This window comes from Mobula hypostoma, chromosome 17 (genome assembly GCF_963921235.1).
Source record: "Mobula hypostoma chromosome 17, sMobHyp1.1, whole genome shotgun sequence".
Lineage (NCBI taxonomy): Eukaryota > Metazoa > Chordata > Chondrichthyes > Myliobatiformes > Myliobatidae > Mobula > Mobula hypostoma.
In genome coordinates, this window is record NC_086113.1 from 14,385,541 (window position 1) to 14,407,765 (window position 22,225).

The 22,225-nt window shown below is 41.3% G+C and overlaps 1 protein-coding gene across 2 annotated transcripts in view; it reads right to left on the minus strand.

Annotated features, from left to right (window-relative positions):
* Positions 1 to 22,225, minus strand: part of LOC134357865 (adenylate cyclase type 2-like) — a 523,538-nt gene that overhangs the window by 428,049 nt on the left and 73,264 nt on the right. Inside the window, exon 1 of one of the 2 annotated variants that reach the window (XM_063069586.1) lies at positions 22,094 to 22,176. The exons of the other annotated variant lie outside the window; for it this stretch is intronic. The gene's annotated coding sequence lies outside the window, so the exon portion shown is untranslated. Of the gene's footprint in view, positions 1 to 22,093; positions 22,177 to 22,225 lie in introns of those variants that run through there. 2 annotated transcript variants of the gene reach the window in all.

Sequence of the window (22,225 nt, forward strand, 5' to 3'; positions counted from 1 at the left end):
TGGGTTTCTTCCTGGTACACTGGTTCCCTCCCACACTTCAAAAGTATTTGGAAGGTTAGTTGGTCACATGGGTGTAATTGGGTGACACGGTCTCATTAGGCTGGAAGGGTTGGTTACTGTGATGTATCTCCAAAAATTTATTAAGAGTTTAGGTTGAACTTTCTGATTACAAAGGAATTGAAAAACAAGTGGGTTCTACAATATGCAGATAATATTCTCCAGCAGGTATTATCCAAGCAGTGAAGATGAAAATTACCCTTAATATTTTCACAATTATACTTCTGTTGCAATCGAAGTATTTATTTCTTCGACACCGTTTTACACCATGCATTTACAACTAGTGCATTCTCTTCAATTTGTTTTTGAATGCAAAACTCCCAGAGCCATGATGCTATCACTGGTGACAGCTTAGAAATACTGAATTACCTCTTAACTACTTACCTGTCAGGTGTAACCGGACAAGATGCACAGTAAAAATCGGACTACTTTCTTAAATGTTCTTTGCAAACCTCAAGGAAGTTAAGGAATGAGAAGCTACACACAACTATAAATCCCTATTTATAAAGATTCATCATCCATTATGTGCCACGTTGTATGACATGGGCGAACATGGTCTTGACCATGATCGTTCTTGGCAAATATTTCTACAGAAGTGGTTTGCCATTGCCTTCTTCTGGGCACAAGACGGGTGACTTCAGCCATTATCAATACTCTTCAGAGATTGTCTGGTAGGTGTCAGTGGTCGCATAATCAGGACTTGTGATATGCACCAGTTGGTCAAACGACCATCCAGCACCTGCTCCCGTGGCTTCACATGACCCTTAACAGGGGCTAAGCAGGTGCTACACCTTGCCCAAGGGTGACCTGCAGGCTAGCGGAGGGAAAGAGCACCTTCCACCTCCTTTGGTAGAGACGTATCTCTACCCTACCACCCATTAGAAAGATGTCAATGAAATTCAAAACATAAAAAGTACAGAAATATATTTAATTCACCACATTTCCATGTTAAATCTCTCAGTTGTTAACATTATATCAAATGCATTTGATCTAGTTATTTAATATTTGCATCAAACAAAAATAACAGCACCTGCAAGATTGAGAAATGATTGTTTGATACAGACAACTAGACCATTTGGTACCTCCTTCAGCACTTTTGACATGAACACAAGAGGAAAAAGTAACAAATTCTGATTTGTTGAAAGCTTAGAATGTCAAGAATGTTAGAGATCTCATGGTTCAACAGCATTGTTATTGTTAGGATTTTCCACTCAAATAATAAATACAATGAACCGGTTACTTCTCCTTCATAAATCATAGATTACTTTATTTTTTAATTCAATAAATGTCTTTAATAAATTCCCAAAGCATCTTATATTCAAACTAATCAAGCAATTTTCAGTCTGAAGTTTTCTTTCTGCAACGGTTAGCATTCTCTAACTTTTCTGAAACATTGAAAATAGTGCAACCACTTGGTTTGGCTTCCATTACCAAAATTAAATTTGGTCCTTCATAAAATTGTTAATTTCCAATAATTTTCCCAATTAACCAGGGTGTTGGAAAATGTGTAGCTCATGTGATTGATGGTTGGGTTGAGTTGTTCTGCGATCTTGGCAATCCTCATGTGGTGACAAAATGTTTGCAAATGGATTGCCGTGATCGGAGAACAACTCGACCTGACCATTGACAAGGTCCATTTTATAAAATTACACAGAATACACCACACAATCAGGACAGCCCGGTATTTATGCTTGTCAACAAATTGTTCCCACCTTTTCTTATCTACCTCTATCAGACTAATTCTCTATTTCCTTTATTTCCAGGGTACTTCAATCTACCCCAGTCATTCCCTCTCCTCTTCCGTCATTTTGGACAGAAGATGGAAAAGCCTAACAGCACATATCATCGGGCTCAAGGACAGCTTCTATCCCACTGCTATAAGACTAGTAGATAACATGGACACTTGACCTCACATCTTCCACATCATGCCCTTGGACCTTATTATTTGCCTTACAGCACTTTCTCTGTAATTGTAACACTTGAACCTGCTTTTCTGCATTGAGGTAGTACAAGGGGAAACAATAACACTGATATAATGCACACATTTAATGCACACATTCTTTCTCTCACTCTCCTTTTTCTCCCTCTGTCCCTCTGAATATACCTCTTGCCCATCCTCTGGGTCACCCCCCCCCCGTCTTTCTTCCCGGACCTCCTGTCCCATGATCCTCTCGTATCCCCTTTTGCCTATCACCTGTCCAGCTCTCGGCTCCATCCCTCCCCCTCCTGTCTTCTCCTATCATTTTGCATCTCCCCCTCCCCCTCCAGCTTTCAAATCCCTTACTCACTCTTCCTTCAGTTAGTCCTGACGAAGGGTCTCGGCCTGAAACGTCGACTGCGCCTCTTCCTACAGATGCTGCCTGGCCTGCTGCGTTCACCAGCAACTTTGATGTATGTTACTGATATAATGAAATGATCTGTATGGATGGCATGAAAAACAAAGTTCTTCATTGTACCTCAGTTCATGTGACAACAAAAACTGATTTACCTTCTCCCTCAGATGCATATGTCCCCCCCTAGACACTTCTCTGCTTTTAGTTTTAGTCTTTTTCTGCAAAAGCACGTGCAGCATTTTCTATAGGCATGGAACTTTTTTCTAATAATTCCCTCTCCCTCTTTTGATTTCTTGACGACTATAGTATTTTGATTACCTCTAGGCTTGGTTTTCCTATAAGCAGAAAAACTTACTCTTTTATAAATTCAAAGATATTTATTAGGATACCCTAAACTTCCTCCTTTTTTACACAAAGGTTCAATATACTGATGCATTTCTGGCAAAACCTCCTGCCAAGCCTGGCATGAAGAAGGAATGCTTCCATTTTTCAGAAATATTCAAATATATTCAAAAACTATTTGAACTCAAACAAGCAATTATAAAACAATATAAAATTTTTGAAAGCTAAAATAGGAGTTAAAACCCTTTTTAACAACTAAAAGCATATGATAAAATGGCATTTAAAATAAATGCAAATTTTCTGCCAGCCATCTTCCCTACTTAAGGACCAAGGTCAATGTTCCTACATCCGGTTACACTACACTGTTCAGCAGGCAGATTCCTCAGCTTATGCATTGGGGCATTGTTGCAAGTTCACTGTTCAGGTTCAACTTGTGGCACAGTCAGAAAATCACTGGCAAAGAACAGCCAACAAGATTAGAGCTGCTGTACTTGCAATCTTGATGGCAATTACTCACAAAATCTGGTCCTATGTACTCCAGGTTTCTGAGTAATTTTTTTATCATGTCATTATTTTCTTAATTCTGACATTGAGAAGACAGGCCATGAAATTCCCTGGTTGTGTTCCACCTCTTTCCTTAAATATAAGTCAAGCCAAGTGAAGTTTATTGTCATTTAACGACATACATATACATGTATATCATGTATATAGAAATGAGACAACATTTCTTCAAACTAGGATGTAAAGCATATAACACATGATAATTTATGAAGGAAGGTAAGGATAAAATTGACAGATGAATCACGCATAAATAACAAACTAAACTGTATTAATATTAAATATTGTAAGGTACGGAACAAGTTAGCCAGAGACATTTCAAATATGATGCGGCTGTGAGTTCAGAAGCCTAATAGTCTGGGGGTGGAAACTGTTTCTCATCCTGACCGTTCTTGTTCTTATGCATCGGAGTCTCCTGCCTGATGGTAGAAAGTCAAAGAGGATGCTGGATGGCTGGGTGGGATCCTCAGTAATACTAAGAGCCCTGCATATGTAGCGCTCCTGATAAATGTCCCCAGTGATCCTCTCAGCTGTTCTCATGGTCCTTCAGGTCTGATGCAGAAATGCTCCCATACCAGATGATCCTCCTTCATCTTCTTCCAAGGAATTATACTCCTTCCATCTGGATTCTCCTAAAATATGCAGACTGCAGTCCATCCAGGCCAATGTTATAATCTTTTAGTTAAACATGTCTACTTATCATTCCTTAATATAAAAGGAGCTACATTATATCATCACCAATATATTAAAGACACAAAACAAAAATTTATAACAGGATTCTTTAGCCATCAATGATAAGACGATTCTTTACAAGTTCAAGAATTCTGCATTGCACAGCAGTTGATGATAGTATCTTTACAATGAATACAGAAATACATTTCCAAAGCTTGAGTAAAAAATGAAAACTATATATTTCTGTGATAAAATTATACAGTGTAAGAAAAGTCAGATAGTTCAACTTTTTCCATTTATTGTAAATTGAAGAATGATACTTGAGATGTAATTTCTCTTTCACTCGGTTAAATTAGTATATCAAAACTCTTCATGGATTTGTGCAGCTGCTTTGGTAAAGCTACTATATTTATTAATATTTCACATTTAATTTCCTGAAGATTTTACATTTTTATAACAGTTAAAATGTTTTTAGTTCAAACATTATTTTGCAGATTTCAATTTTAAAAAGAACTCACTTAGATGATTGTAGCTCCAACACTTAATGAGATCATGTAAAGCAAATCAGCCTGCCCTGTGCACCCACAGCACCATGTTAAACATTCATCCCATTCAGCAGTTGCACACCATCATCTGCAAAAGCACTCTGGTTACTTGCCAGGATTTATTCAACAGGACTTCCTAAATTCATGACATTCAACATCTGGAATGAGTAGGTGTGTGCCACAACTTAAACGTTTCCTTCTAAATCACATACTATTCCAACTTAGAAATACACTGTTAGTCAAGGTCTAGTCGAAGCAAATGTATTATCAAAGTATGCATATGTCACCACATACAACCTTGTGATTCCTTTTCTTGCAGGCATTCACAATAGAACAAAGAAATACAATAGAAACAATGAAAAACATCATTATCTGCATTGTCATTCTGTGCCACGTCATATGACCATGGGCAATCATAGACTCATGACCATGATTGTTATTGGCAAATTTGTCTGTAGAAGTGGTTTTACATTGCCTTCTTCTGGGCAGCGTCTTGTACCAAGGTAGCTGACTCCATCAATTATCAATACTCTTCAGAGATTCAATCACAAACAAGAGAAAATCTGCAGATGCTGGAAATCGAAGTAACACACACAGAATGCTGGAGGAACTCAGCAGGCCAGGCAGCATCTATGGAAAAAAAAAAGGACAGTCGACGTTTCGGCCCAAAATGTCGAATGTACTCTTGTCCATAGATGCCCCCTGTCCTGCTGCATTCTACCAGCATTTTGTGTGTGTTGCTTTTCAGAGATTGTCTGCCTGGCATCAGTGGTCGCATGATCAGGGCATGGGATATGCACCACTGCTCATATGACCATCCACCACCTGCTCCCATGGCTTCAAGTGACTCTGATCAGGGGGATAAGTAGTACTATACCTTGCCCAAGAGTGACTTGCAGGCTAGCAGAGGGAGGGGGTGATTTGTATCTCCTTTGGCAGAGATGCATCTGAAAAACTACACACAACAAACAGCCAATGGGCAAAAGAAGGCAAATCATGCAAATAATAACAAATAAATAAGTAATACAGTACATAGAACTTGACTTGTAGAGTTCTAGAAAGTGAGCCTACAGGTGTCAGAACCTAGTGGAGTCTGAAACTAAAGTATACTATTTCAAATACAAATCTAAATCCTGAAACTCCTACCCCATCCTGAACGCTAAAAAGAGGGCGTTTAGAGATGGAAGTAGGGAGGAGCTGAGGGCAATACAGAGTGACCTGAAAGCCAGGATCAAAGAGGCTAAAGACAGGTACAGGAGGAAGCTTGAGTGAAAACTCCAGCAGAACAACATGAGAGAGGTCTGGAGGGGCATGAGGACCATCACTGGGTTCTGGCAAACTAGCAACAGAGGAGCGGAAGGCAGTGTGGACAGGGCCAATGAACTTAACCTGTTCTATAACAGATTTGACAGTGTGGCCCCTGCCCATCCCACACATGAGACATCTGTTGTCGGCCCCCAACCAACACATATGCCACTCTCCCCTCCTACCCCTCCTCACAGTCCCCCACCCTGCTCTCATGACTATACCCCTCCCCCACACAAAACCACCACGGTGGGCTTCACAGCCTTACAGGTGAGAAGACAGCTGAAACGTCTCAACCCAAGCAAGGTTGCAGGACCGGATGGTGTCAGTACCAGGGTGCTCAAAGCCTGTGCCCCTCAGCTATGTGGAGTACTTCGCCATGTATTCAACCTGAGCCTGAGGCTCCGGAGGGTTCCTGTATTATGGAAGACGTCCTGCCTCGTCCCTGTGCCGAAGACGCCGCGCCCCAGCGGCCTCAATGATTACAGACCGGTGGCATTGACCTCCCACATCATGAAGACCCTGGACAGACTTGTTCTGGAGCTGCTCCAGCCTATGGTCAGGCCACACTTAGATCCCCTCCAGTTCACCTACCAGCCCCGACTAGGAGTTGAAGATGCCATCGTCTTCCTGCTGAACCGTGTCTACGCCCACCTGGACAAGCCAGTGAGCACTGTGAGGGTCATGTTTTTTGACTTCTCCAGTGAGTTCAACACCATCCGCCCTGCTCTGCTGGGGGAGAAGCTGACAGCGATGCAGGTGGATGCTTCCCTGGTATCATGGATTCTTGATTACCTGACTGGCAGACCACAGTACGTGTGCTTGCAACACTGTGTGTCCGACAGAGTGATCAGCAGCACTGGGGCTCCACAGGGGACTGTCTTGTCTCCCTTTCTCTTCACCATTTACACCTTGGACTTCAACTACTGCACAGAGTCTTGTCATCTTCAGAAGTTTTCAGATGACTCTGCCATAGTTGGATGCATCAGCAAGGGAGATGAGGCTGAGTACAGGGCTACGGTAGGAAACTTTGTCACATGGTGTGAGCAGAATTATCTGCAGCTTAATGTGAAAAAGACTAAGGAGCTGGTGGTAGACCTGAGGAGAGCTAAGGTACAGGTGACCCCTGTTTCCATCCAGGGGGTCAGTGTGGACATGGTGGAGGACTACAAGTACCTGGGGATATGAATTGACAATAAACTGGACTGGTCAAAGAACACTGAGGCTGTCTACAAGAAGGGTCAGAGCCGTCTCTATTTCCTGAGGAGACTGAGGTTCTTTAACATCTGCCAGACGACGCTGAGGATGTTCTCCGAGTCTGTGGTGGCCAGTGCTATCATGTTTGCTGTTGTGTGCTGGGGCAGCAGGCTGAGGGTGGCAGACACTAACAGAATCAACAAACTCATTCGTAAGGCCAGTGATGTTGTGGGGATGGAACTGGACTCTCTCACGGTGGTGTCTGAAAAGAGGATGCTGTCTAAGTTGCATGCCATCTTGGTCAATGTCTCCCATCCACTACATAATGTACTGGGTGGGCACAGGAGTACATTCAGCCAGAGACTCATTCCACCAAGATGCAGCACTGAGTGTCATAGGAAGTCATTCCTGCCTGCGGCCATCAAACTTTACAACTCCTCCCTTGGAGGGTCAGACATCCTGAGCCAATAGGCTGGTCCTGGACTTATTTCATAATTTACTGGCATAATTTACATATTACTATTTAACTATTTATGGTTCTATTACTATTTATTATTTATGGAGCAACTGTAATGAAAACCAATTTCCCCTGGGATTAATAAAGTATGACTATGACAATCCTCTTCACCAAGAGTAGAAGATGGCTCACCACCTAGTTCCCTAAAGTACCTAGGATAGAGGAATAAATGCTGGTCTTATCAGTGATGCCCAAGTCTGGTACAGGACTTCGGAGAGAATTGGAACAGCAAATCTGCCTACGTACGTGGCATTCAATAGTCAAGTTTCAATATTCAGCCGATGTGCACTGAAGGAATTGGATCAGGTTCAGTTGCATTTCTCAACAGCGTTAGACTGCTGACAGCTGTGGCTGCTGCGTCGTCAGTCTATTTGGAAAAATACTTTAAAGTGTATTTTAAGGAATAAATAACACCAACTACGTGGATTTGTGAGCAAAATGGAATTTTGGAAAATTCCAGAGAGATCCCGGTCAGTTCACATTGCATCTCGGCTTCTGGTCCCCTTTTACAATTTACAATTGAAATTAACTGGAGTACAAACGAGCAGGAGACTGGAGACAGCTGGACCATGTACTTCTATATTTACATCATTCTACAGATGTCAAGTGACAAAAGCTTGAAGTTAATATTTCTTTCTTTTCAAATCTTTTTATTGTTATATTATACAAAAGAAATAACATGAGTACATGGAAGCAACAACACTTACAATGTCTCAAAAAAAGACATTATCTTAAAGATTAAAAAAACAATTGTGATAACAGAGAAAACCTACTAAGCAGAAAAGAGAGAAAAAAAAGAACCCATTTGGTGTTCAACCCCGGAGCCATACGTCATACAAAAAGCTTCTAAAAATAAACATCAAACCGCCAGCAAGAAAAGAAAATATACTAAAACAAATTTACAATTAGATCGTGGAAAAATTCTATCAATTAGCTCAAATGATAATAACGAGCAAATGAACTCCATCTTTTCTCAAGATCAAATAAAGATTCAAAGGTTCGACTTCTAACTTTCTCCAAACTAAGACATAGCATCACTTGAGAGAACCATTGTGACAAAGTGGGAGCTGATGTATCCTTCCACTTCAGCAAAATGGTCCTCCTAGCTATCAATATAACAAATGCAATAACATGTTGGTCAGACACAGAAATACCATGAATATTTTGAGGAATTATTCCAAAAAGCACAGTTAATTTATTAGGTTGTAGATTAATTTTAAGTTAATATTTCAAAAGCTGAGCATCCGAACAAGCTACATCCCTGCGTGGTATGGAAACTGCACTGTGGCAGACAGGAAGGCTCTACAACAGGTAGTCAACGCTGCCCAACACATCACCGGCACCAGCCTCCCTGCTGTCAAGAACATGTGTTCAGAAAAGTGCTGGAAAAAGGCCGGTAAGATCATGAAGGATCCCACCCACCCTGCTCATGGACTGTTTGTCCCATTCCCATCAGGGAGGAGGCTACATAGCATCCATGCCAGGACCACCAGACTCAAAAATAGTTACTTTCCCCAAGCTGGTCAACACCTCCACTCACTAACCCACCATTCTACATCTCCAACTCCCACAACTCGATCATTTCCTGTCAGTCACCTCATATACCCAACACTCCTATGCATAGCATCACTTTATGGACATACAATCAATCTATGTACATAAGCTATCTTATGTATTTCTATTTACTCTGTTTTTTTTTACTGAGATGGTGTCTCTTGTCTTATTGTGTTTTTTTTTTGCGCTGCATTGGACCCAGATTCACAGTAATTTAATTCTCCTTTACATTTGCATACTGGAAATAACATTAAACGATCTTGAACAAAATTAAGCATTTTAATTTTCTCATGCTGTTTATCAAAACAAGTACATTTGGAATTAGTAAAAGTTCATGAAAGTGTAGCAAAGATGAGGCACGGGATGAACAATATAACGAAAGGTAAATTGGAAATGATGAGGAAGTGTTTGCCGTTCAACAGAAGTGTGATGTCACATACGTAAGATAAAGCTTTATTCTAAGCTGGAAAGAGAATTGCTTCAAGCCTTGGTGTGCTGTGGGAGGTGTGATTCTGAGCTACAATGCTCTGAACCCTTCTAAAATTATTCATCAACTTGGGACCAGACAGCCAAACTTAAAAAGAAAATTAAATTTCTTACAATGGAAATAAGATGAAGTGTTGGTTCAAGAAAAATTTCAGCAGACTGCAAAGATGACACATGAGGTGTATTCAAAGCATCATATATCCTGGCCTAAAAGACATTTCAGTTTGTAAAAAAAATGACTTACAAGAGCTACATAAATATGCTACATAAATATGCATATTAATATCTATATTTGACATTTCAGTCACCGTGGTGAGAGACATGATCACAGCTTTTGAAAAGAAGCCTCTAATCTGGATCCAAGTCAGGAACAATTAATCTGACATGTTCCATCTTTGGCGCAGTCACTATTGATGGCAGCAAAGATGTCAATCTCACTCTCCAAGGGGAAAGTAGATCACCTAATCTAAAATCAGCGACCCAAAAATTCTGAGTATTTCTTCTCTGACTCTAATCCACAAAAAGGAAAGCAACAGATTTGTGACAGATTCTCATTTTGAAATTCAAAGACGTTGCTGCGGTTAATATTTGACTCAGGTCTTGGAAATGTCAAGTGACAAGAGACTGAAGTTAATATTTCAAAAACTGACATTATCAGCTTTCTGGATGAAAGTTAAAAACAGAACACTTGGAATTCAGTGAACTTGCAGTCAGACCTTCATAAGGCATCACTTGGAGCATTGTGAGCAGTTTTGAATCCCTTATCTTAGAAAGGATGTGCTGACATTGCAAACACGAGAAAATCTGTAGATGCTGGAATTTCAAGCAACACACAGAAAAGTTGCTGGTGAACGCAGCGGGCCAGGCAGCATCTCTAGGAAGAGGTACAGTCAACGTTTCAGGCCGAGACCCTTCGTCAGGACTAACTGAAGGAAGAGCTAGTAACAGATTTGAAAGTGGGAGGGGTAGGGGGAGATCCAAAATGATAGGAGAAGACAGGAGGGGGAGGGATGGAGCCAAGAGCTGGACAGTTGATTGGCAAAAGGGATATGAGAGGATCATGGGACAGGAGGCCTAGGGAGAAAGAAAAGGGGGAGAGGGGAAAACCCAGAGGATGGGCAAGGGGTATAGTGAGAGGGACAGAGGGAGAAAAAGGAGAGGGAGAAAAAGAATGTGTATATAAATAAATAACAGATGGGGTACGAGGGGGAGGTAGGGCACTGACTTCTCAAACTTCCACTAATGCGCTACCTCCCCCTCGTACCCCATCCACTAATTTTGTCTAATATTTGTCCCAGTGTAAAAAGCTTAAGTTATCGGGACAGGTGTGAAAATTTCATTTTGAAGTGACAATATGAGTTAAGGTGAGTGGACTTATCCACACCAGTTCAGGATCCTGCTGGTTGTAGGGTAACTATTCCTGAACCTGGTGGTGTGAGACGTAAGGAAGAGAGCATGGCCTGGATGGTGGGGACATTTTCAAAGATTCACAACCACTTTGAGATTTTCTGCCTTATTTACCAAATAAGCACTCACAAATAAAACAGATGGTCCGCAAACTCTGACCTGATGTTAATTGCTTCATTATACCGGCAATGCAATATAAAACTCATTCAAAGACAAAGATAAGCCAACTAAACTTTAAGCTTATAAGTCTCTCTTTGTCAAAATCTTAGGAAATTTTAATCTTAGGAATGAAGAATTTAGAGAAAAGGGCTTCGTTTTTTTCGAAATCTGCAGGAGGAACTCAGGGGGCCGAACAACATCAGAGAGAGGAAGGGAATAATTGACATTTCAATGCAGGTTTTCAATCCAAAGCCTCAACAGTTCCTTTCCCTCCACAGATACCACTTGACTCCCTGAGTTCCTCCAGCAGATTATTTGTCGCTCCAGATTTCAGCACTGCAGTCTCCTGAGTCTCCTTCCCCTTCGTATTTTTAATTTCGTATAAATTACTTAGTGTAGTTTATAGAAAATGGGGCTTGTTCAATAATTAAAAGTGAATCACAATTGCTTAATTAAAATTATGAGTTTAATTACTAGGTCAACTATAATGCTAAGCAATAATAGAGTACAAACATTTTGCATGGTACAACGGAAAACATTGTACTTTATAACCTCTAAAACTGTAATTTAAAAATCTTTTTCCATCGTTCCATTCCCTCCAGAGACTCCTCCCTTAATTTCTCTTTATTCTCCTCCAATCCTCTCACATTGCTCCAGTTCCAGTCCTTTGTGCATTTCCTGTGCTGTACCATGGCCAACTAACTAGCTTAATAGCATATTGATTGCTGGGGGGGATGAGACACTGCAAGGTGACTGATAGCAGGGTAATTATACCTTAGCAAAATACAGAGGGCCGAGACTGCTCAGGAATACAAAGACTATGATTTGACTATTGAACCAGGCACATACATATTGGCAAAAGCTTTCTTCTAGTTCTGTGACACAACACAAGGCATCAGTGACACCGCCTCACTTTAACAGCAGAAGCTCCAGACATAAAGTGGAAAGGAGACACAACTGGAGGGGCAAAAGTGAGTGACTGCCGTGTGAGTGAACTGGCACTGTAAAAAGTGCCAGCAAAATGGCTTGTTAGAGGCCCCAGTGTTATGATGGCAGTAACGCTTCATAAGTAATAAAATTGTCATAGCCCCAGTCGTGGCCTGAAGTCCTTGCCATTTTTTTATATCCAAAAATTTTTTTTATTCAGAATAAAACAAAACTTGCAAGAGCAAACCATGCAATGCCTTTTCATTCTTTACATTCATAGTCAATGCTCTATAACATTCCCACACACCAACAGCACAGCTGCCACTCATCTGCCCCCAGGGTGGTATATTACCACAATAACTGAGGGGCTTCCTCACCCAATCCGGCCCCTTCCTGTTCAGTAGCTAAAGAACCCTACACACAGTGTTTCTTTCCCCACCAAGCCCACTTTGTGGAACAAAGTTCAAAGTTGAAAGTAAATATATGACCAAAGTTCATATATACTACCAAATACAACCCTGAGATCATTTTCTTGTGGGCATGCTCAATAAATCCGATAACCATAACAGAATCAGTGAAAGACCGTATCAACAGGGCAGACAACCAATGAGCAAAAGACAACTAATTGTGCTAATACAAATATAAATTAAAAATTAATAATAATAATAATAAATAAATATCAAGAACATGAGACGAAGAGTCCTTGATAGTGAGTCAATAGAGTGTGGGAACAGTTTATTTGATGGAGCAAGTGAAGTTGAGGGAAGTTATCCCCTCTGGTTCAAGAGCCTGGTGGTAGAGGGGTAATAACTGTTCCTGAACCTGGTAGTGCAGGCTCTGAGGCTCCTGTATCTTCTTCCAGATGTCAGCAGTGAGAGGACAGCATGGCCTAGATAGTGGGAATCCCTGATGATGGATGCTGCTATCCTGCAACAACGTTTTGTGTAGATGTGCTCAATGGTGGGGAGGGCTTTACCCATGATAGACTGGGTCATATCCAGCACTTTTTGTAGGCTTTTCTGCACAAGGGCATTGGTGTGTCCATACTGAGCTGTGATCCAGCTTTAGATGACATTGCAAATCTTTGCAAACTTCTAAGTAAATGCGCTGCCATGCTTCCTTTGTAATGGCACTTACGTTAATTGCCAATATGGTAGCAGGCTCTTAGCTTCTTGCTGCCACAACTGCTGTGATAGTTACTCAGCCATGTGCCTAGCTTCACCTCAAAGTCTACCCAGGAGAAAGACAAAGAGCATAGTAATGTGCAGTACCCAACTAAATACTTCCTGGATTCAAAGAGTCGTTTCTCTGCAAACCAATGTCAAACCTGCCAGGTGCCCAACAGTCTTGGACAGGTCAGAATTCATAGCCCTTACTGACAAGCTGCTTCATCCAACCATATTTCCGTCAGACACAAGAAGCTATTACAAATAAAAGATCAACAGAAGTTTGATTAATAACACAAAGTGGAAGTGCATGCAGACTATTTGTTTGGTAAACTTTAAGCCAAGTTTTTTTGCATGCTGTAGAATTAACTCATAAAAAATAATTCACTAATGCATGCTTATTGCTATTAATTAACATCCCAATATAAAATAAGAGCTGAATCTATTCTAAGGGAATAAATACTATTTTCAAATGCACACAGTCATTTGATATAATTTTCCTCTGTGACTCATAATCTATTTCTGTATGACATTGTGGTTTAGTACAAGTTGATTTGAACAAAAATGATGACCTGAATTTCACTAGGTAATACCAGCAATTTCAATCAGAAATGCCACTACACAGCTGCTGAAACTGAAGTTCTGGATGCCACACCTAGGCTGTTGAAAGAAGCTCGAACCCTGAGAGTTTGCTCAGTTACTGGAGTGCAGAGGTGTAGAACAGCCTTGCTGGGATTTCCTGTGCAATGTGCCGGGGAAACAGCTTCTCAAATTGTGCACTCTCCGGACTACACTCAGCAATCCCTGAGTGTATATTCGTGGTCTTCTGCTGCTGTAGCCCATCCACTTCAAGGTTCACAGTGTTGTGCGTTCAGAGATGCTCTTCTGCATGCCACTATTGTAAAGTTACTGTCGTCTTCCTGCCAGCTTGAACCAGTCTGGTCATTCTCCTCAGACCTCTCTGATTAACAAGGCACTTTCACCCACAAAAATGATGCTTACTGGGTGTTGTTTTGTTTTCTGCCATTCTCCGAGACTGTTGTGTGTGGAAATTCCAGGAGGTCAGCACATTCTGAAATAATGAGACAATAGACAATAGGTGCAGGAGCAGGCCATTCGGCCCTTTGAGCCAGCACCGCATTCACTGTGATCATGGCTGATCATCCACAATCAGTACCCTGTTCCTGGCTTCCCCCCATATCCCTTGACTCCACTATCTTTAAGAGCACTATCTAACTCTTTCTTGAAAGAATGCAGAGAAACCACCCTGTCGGGTACCAAAAATTATTCCACAGTCAAAATCACCTCAATCACATTTCTTCCTGTTTGGTCTCAGTTACAACTGAACTTCTTGACCATGTCTGCGTGCTTTTATACAATGAATTGCTGCCAAATGATTGGCTGATTAGATATTCGCATTAACAAGCAGGAGTAAAGATGTGACTAATAAAGAAGGTATTGAGGGCAGGTTCAGGATCTGGAAAGAGGATTGCAAGGGCCTCAGATTTAGAAATAAAAAAAGGATTTCTAACCCTCTTTAAAAATAATCGTACTTGTTACTTGAGCATTTTTACAAGTTAAAACTTTCTTTTTTAAACTTTGAGAAATTAATTTTCATTTCAAAGAACCACAGCACTAAATATTACCTTACACCAGTTTGCCCATCCTGCCAACGAATCTTGATCCATTCTATTCAATATCCAATGTTACATTTTAGGTTTAGTGGCCTGTGGGGGTGGAGGCAGTGGATAAGAGGCTGTATTTCTGAGCATGGCAATTGTGCCAGCAAGATCTGGCCCTTAAGAAAAATTACTAACAGCAGAAGGTTCAATGTGTAATTATGTGGTCATGATTTGAATTACTTCCTGTCAGCTTGAACCAATCTGGTCATTCACCTTTCATCTCTCTGATTAACTGGTACTGCCACTCACTGACCAACTATCGGAGGTATTTGTCATCGGAGTTCTGGTTTAAGTTGACGCTACTGAAAGTGAGCAACAGCTCACTGATAGTTCAAAAGCCAAGAAATTCAACTAAAAACATTATTAATAACACCTTTTCTGAAGTAAATTGTGGTAGACTATCATGGCCAACAATGATGAAGCAAGCGAAGGTGAAGCTGATTGGAGGGATGAGCTCGTGCTGGTGTGTTGCAAAGTCGAAGCGTAACGTGTTCGAGACAGGGTCGCTGACGGTGATTGTGTCGCTGTTGGAGATGGAGTAGGAGCAAGCGCTTTGGAAAAGAGGAGTCGAGGCAGAGGAGTTCCAATGCCTGTCCACCTAACCCAGGTGCGAGGTTGGTTCACCCTAAGCCCAGAGCCGACTTGGAGAGGTAGAGAACAGCTTCGGGCTGGGCGGTGAGGTCTCGGCCCAAAGTGTATCACTGTACCGGGGCCTGAGCCCTAATGCAAGGCACGGTCTCCTGTTTGGACAATTTAAATGTCAGCCCAGATAGACTGAAAAGGCAAGGTGTCATGACCGGAGGCAAAGGTCAGGCCAATTCTGTTCACTCTCCTGTGATGTTCACTCCACTCTGTGGTACTCCACTCCACTCTCATGAGGCTGTGAGACTGCCTCATGTGCTGTGTTTCCTGTCTGTGAGCTTTGCAGGGATGTGCTCCACTAATATGATGAACTGAGGCTGAGGCTTTGGGCCTGCTGCAACTGCCCCGGGGATTTGGTTCTAAGGACGATTTGGTTCAGAGTGCTGTTGCCTGTTTTTATTGTTTGAAGAATTTGTGTTTTTTTTCTCTCTCTCTCTGAATGTTGGGTGTTGGTCTTTCTTTTCTTAAATTGGGTGCTTTCGGGTTTCTTGCTTTGTGGCTGCCTGTAAGCAGAGAAATCTCAAGGTTGTATAACTTATACATACTTCAATAATAAATATACTTTGAATCTTATCTTTGTATATATTGCTAGAGACCTTCCTCTCCCATAAACTGGCTTAGCATGTTCATCAGAAAAAAAAGTTATGGACAGCAAAAGTTCAAAGTTCAAAGTAAACTTATTATTAAAGTATATATATGCAGAAGGCAACAAACTGTGCAAATACAGAAAGAAAGAAATGGTAATAATAAATAAATAAGCAATAAAGATTGAGAACATAAGATGAAGAGTCCATTGAAAGTAAGTCAGTTGGTTGTGGGAACATTTCAATGACAGGGCAGGTGAAGTTGAGTGAAGTTATCACTTTTGATTCAAGAGTCTGATGGTTGAGGGGTAATAACTGTTCCTGAACCTGGTGGAGTGAACCCCGAGGCTCTTGTGCCTTCTTCCTGAAGGCAGCAGCAAGAAGAGAGCATGTCCTGGGTGGTGGGGGTTCCTGATGATGGATGCTGCTTTCCTGTAACAACACTCCACGTAGATGTGCTCAACGTTGGGGAGGGTATTTACCCACGATGAATGGAGCCATATCCACTACCTTTTGTAGGATTTGCCATTCAATGGCATTTGTATTTCCACCCCAGGCTGTGACACAGCCAGTCAATATTCTCTCCAATACACATCTATAGAAGTTTGTCAGTTTTAGATATCATGCCGAAAGGTCTAGCTGGTGTAAAAAAAGGGAAAATACCGAAAATGTCATGTTAACTCTTCAAGCTCCCCCTATCAAAAATATTCCCCTTGTCCTATTCATCACTGGCCCACCCTCTCTGTGACTGAGTGCTCTGTCGGTTAGGGTCGAACAAGGACGTTGCATCCTTGCTGTCTAGATACACAAGTCTGGGCAGTACGATACAGAGAGCAAGCTGCCGCCCAAGTAGCAAGCTCCCCTCTCCACGCATCTGATGAACCCAAAAGACCGATACAGTTTGGTATCAGCAGCATCGCAGGAGTTGTCAGTCAACGTTGAACTCAACGTAGGAACGTCTTAGAGACTCCAGCTCTGGATTTTTCCCTTGGGGTTTACTCCCGAAGCCTTCCCCATGAGTGGGTATAGTCACAAGGCAGCAGAGGTTTGAGATCAGAGTTTTCTTTCTCCTAGGTGAGCTGCCATTCACAGCTGATGAGCCCCAGCTGCCGAAGTGACAGGTTTTAAGGCATCAGTAACCTACCTTTGCCCCTTCTCCTGTCAGTAGAAACGAACGGTTCCATCGGGCTTGGTAGCTAAGCCACACATGAAGGCCAGGAGCTCGACCTGGTTGTCAGGCTATTTAAGGCACATGCCTTTGGGAGCATTTAATAGGTAGTGGGACTTCCTCTCTGTAACTTCAAACTAATTTGTTTTCTCTCTTTCCCACTTCCATTAAAAAATTCTTCAACCAGAAACACTAACTCTGTGAACCCTTCAGCAAATACACTGCAGAGGGTTTCCAGCATTATTGTTTGTATCTATCTTAAATTCGCAGCATCTGCAATGTTTTCAGTTACTGGTGTATTTACAAACCCCGGATATAAACAGAAAAAGCAATGTAGATAAAAGGCTCATTTATCCACTACTTGTGCATCTACAATTCTCATGCGACTGGCAGAACTTCCCAAGACCATTAATCAATTTCACCATTTGAAAACCGTAATACATGGGAGCAGAACCGGGCCATTCAGCCCATTGAGTCTGTTCCGGTATTCCATCGTAGCTGGTATCCTCTCCACGCCATCCTCTCCTCAAGTATTATTCAAAATAATTCTGATGGGACATGTTTAGTTTACTCATGGTTATACAAGAGCACTGTAATTGCAAGCCGATTAGCAACAAAACCTCTTTGAAGATTTGGCATTTTATATGATTCTGCAGGCAGTTATTCCTTTGATATATGTTTGTTGTTTTTTTTACACTAATACTGTTTAGCTTTAAAACATAGAATTGCAGTGTAAATATTATTATTTAAAAGGGATAGGAGATCACATTTGGTTAGGCAATTTATCTAAAGAATATTAGTGTTTGATGTACAATAATGTTTTTTGAGCAATTCTCATGCAACTGCCATACTCATACAATTTATTCCCCACCAATGCTCAATAGCCAATTATTATACAGTACTTTTAATAAAATCAGGAATTATCATAACTCCCACCAAGACCACACAAATAAAAAAAACACTTAACACCCCTCAGAAACATTAAGGATGACCAGCAAGTGAATCTTTCCCAATTTATTTTTAAACTAAACAGAATATAGAGAGCCATTGTTTGAATTAATCAGATGGTCCCTGTTGTCTAATTCCCCTCTATAGACGTTACTTGGCTGGCTGAGTTTTCTGTTCTGCAGTTATTTTAGATTTTTAGTTATCTGCAAATATACTGCAAATTGCCTTTGTAGTAGAAGGAGCATCTTCCGGCTAATGTGCTGTTCAGTGACTGCAAGTCATAGCAGTTGATGTATTGTGTCTTATAATAACAAAATCAAAGAAGGTATGCCTTAAAACTTCAAGCATCCAGATAGAACCTCCTTTTGCAAAGTAACTAGCTTGAATAACATATTCATAAGTAAAAATAGACTCATAAATTTATACAAAATGCACTGATTAATCAATTGTTATTAACATTAGTACACTGAGTGAAGAGAAATAATGCATAGAGCAACATCTTTTACTTGCTGTCAGATCTAATATTTTGTTCATAGCTTTGAAGATGCTAATTTAATTTGAAGGTCAAGTTTACCAATTTGGTTCAGTACCCTGCACCTTTAGATTAATGTCAACGCGTAGGTCATTTCAATTGCTATTTATGCTCATTTTTTCTTTCCAAACTTTAATACACAGAGGTACTTATCCACTAAAAAATATTAAAAGTTGTGCCAAAAACTGAACATAGAAAAAGCCTCAAATCTATTCTGCCAGTCAACTAGATACAGCTAATTTGGTACATCACAGGTGGCAGGGTGGTGATACGTCTCTATCAATGGAGGTGTAACGTACTCCTTCCCATCGGTAGCCTGCTGGTCACCCTTGGGCAAGGTGTAGCGCCTGCTTAGCTCCCCCGATCAGGCTCACGTGAAGCCATGGGTGCAGGTGATGGATGGTCGTATGAGCAGCTGAGACATATCACAAGTTCTGGTTATGTGACCACTGACACCAGGCAGACAGTCTCTGAAGGGTATTGACAGTGGCTGGGGTCACCCATCTTGTAAAGACACTGTCCAGAAGAAGGCAATGGCAAACCACTTCTGTAGAAAAATTTGCCAAAAACAAACATAGACATGAGATGATGACCACCTATGCCATATGACACAGCATATAACAATGACGATGAATTTGTGCATCAACTTAATTTTGCTTCATTAGGGATGGTACGGTAATGTAGTGGTTAAAGTAATGCTTCACAGCACCAATGACTTGGTTTCAATTCCTGCTGCTGTCTGTAAGGAGTTTGTATGTTCTACTCGTGACCGCTTGGGTTTCCTCTGGGGTGCTCCAATTTCCGCCCAAGTTCCATAGACATCTGGGTTAGATTATGAAGACACACAGTCCTCTTTTATTGTCATTTAGTAATGCATGCATTAAGAAATGATACAATATTTCCTCTGGTATGATATCACAAAACACAGGACAGACCAAGGCTGGAAAAAGCTGCCAAAACCACATAATTATAACATATAGTTACAACAGTGCAACACAGAAACATAGAAACATAGAAAATAGGTGCAGGAGCAGGCCATTCGGCCCTTCGAGCCTGCACCGCCATTCAGTATGATCATGGCTGATCATCCAACTCAGAACCCTGTACCTGCCTTCCCTCCATACCCCCTGATCCCTTTAGCCACAAGGGCCATATCTAACTCCCTCTTAAATATAGCCAATGAACTGGCTTCAACTGTTTCCTGTGGCAGAGAATTCCACAGATTCGCCACTCTCTGTGTGAAGAAGTTCTTCCTAATCTCGGTCCTAAAAGGATTCCCCTTTATCCTCAAACTGTGACCCCTCATTCTGGACTTCCCCAACACCGGCTGCTCCCCAACACCGTCCAATCCTTTTAGGATTTTATACGTTTCAATAAGATCCCCCCTCAATCTTCTAAATTCCAACGAGTATAAGCCTAGTCGATCCAGTCTTTCATCATATGGAAGTCCTGCCATCCCAGGAACAATACCATAACTTGAGGAATAAGTCCATGAGCTCAGTAAAAGTTCAAAGTCTCTCAAATGTCCCACATCTCACGCAGACGGGAGAAGGAAGAACTCTTCCTGCCATGCCGACCACAGTCTGACTCTGAGTCATCCAAAAACTTCGACCTCTGATCAGCTCTCTGACACCGAGTACTGAGTGCCATCTCTGTCCGAACGATTCGACCTCAACCTCGGTCGCCAACAGCAGGCAAAGCCGGGGATTTTGAGGCCTACCCTCTGAAAAGGTTCCCGACCATGCAGTAACGACAGCAGTGAACGAGCGTTTCAGAAATTTCTCCAGGTGTTCCTCTGTGCTTTCACGTCCATTCTCCATCAAATCAGAATTGTCCACAGCCCCTATTTAACAGATACAATATCATTTTTCACCAGAGGGCTGCTCTCCTCCTCCTGCCTTCCCTGATTCAGGTTGGTAGGTTCATTAGAGGCATGGGGCAGTGTGGGCTCATTGGGCTGGATTGACCTGTTACTGTGCTGTAACTCTAAGTAAAATGTACCCTTGTTTTCTCCAACTCATATCTTGACCAAATCAAAAATCTATTTTCCAGCATTTTTAATTTTGATTTACATAATACAATTGCTTTAGCTGCTTGTGAAGAATTCTATGCTGGGAAATTAACATAAACATTGGATCAACAGAACTTTGAAGGGACAGGCGTTAATGAACTGAATCAGAATCACACAACAAAGAGAATTTCAGCATCACATTTCTGCTGATATTTCTCCCCATGTCTATACCAATACCATTTGCCCACAGTACTGCTAGATCCATGGGTGCAGGATCAAGTGCCTAGGAAGGAATGTCAAAAAGTGGATTAGCCCAGGCAGGAGTGACTGTCAAAACCCCCAGTCAGGCAGTTGAAAATATAGAGGTAGAGTGAACAGAGATGAGACAAAGGCATGGTTCTGTGCCAGAAGCACATAAGCGAGTAATCACTTATAAAACCAATACAAATTTAGAACAGTAAGATTAGGGGACTCACACCTCATGGAATAGTTGAGATGAAAGCTTTCTTTGCTTTAAGAGAAACCTACGTATGCAGGAAGGATTATAAGAATACGTGGACAGGATTTGATAATGTACGGAGCAGGTTGTGGGAGATACCTTCGTCTTGCTGTCAAAATGTAAAAAAAAATGAAACTTTAGTAAAATAACCTACTTCCAGAAAGTAGACGTGAAAACCCAGATTCAAATAATAAAATAGCTCTTGAGGATTTTACATACAATTTGATTTGATGCAGACAACACATTTGACAAATAGAGCGAATCTAATCTTTATCTTAAACTTTTCTTTATCTGATGTTTAAGTTTAGTTTATATATTAGTTGACAGTAATGCAGTTAAAAAGGTTGAATGAGATTAATCCAGGATCAATAGTCAAAGTATTGTGGTCAAGGAGCAATACAAGGAGAGAAGAGCATAATGAAGTTCAAATGAAGACAGAAAATTCTGGAAATATGCCTTGCTTTTTTCAGTGTTTTTGCCATATTGCTGTTCATCTCCAGGTTATTGGGACATACTCCCCATTTCATGGAAATATGAATCATACAACTGACCAAACCATCCTGGGAGGTTCTCTGGATGGTAAACAGGCAGCTAAGGAAATGTCACGGAGATCAGTCAGAGCAAGTGTGTGGTCCAGAGCGCAGCCAGCTGAACGTTGCACAATGTATTGTCACATTCAGCTGGATGCTCTGTAGTTGAAACACTTTCATGAGCGTGCAAACTCTAGGCTCATCTACTGAAGCTTACAAAGTCATACACGTGTAAGGGGAATTCAGCAGATAAGCCTGGAAAGGCCCAATACCTTCTCTAGAGCAACGAGCACACTTGTCACCAGGGAAATGTTGGTGCCTTTCTGGAATTTGCACCATTGACTCTCCCAGTAATTTCACAAGGAGGATTCAGACGCGAGTCCAGTCACTGATCCCTTGTCACT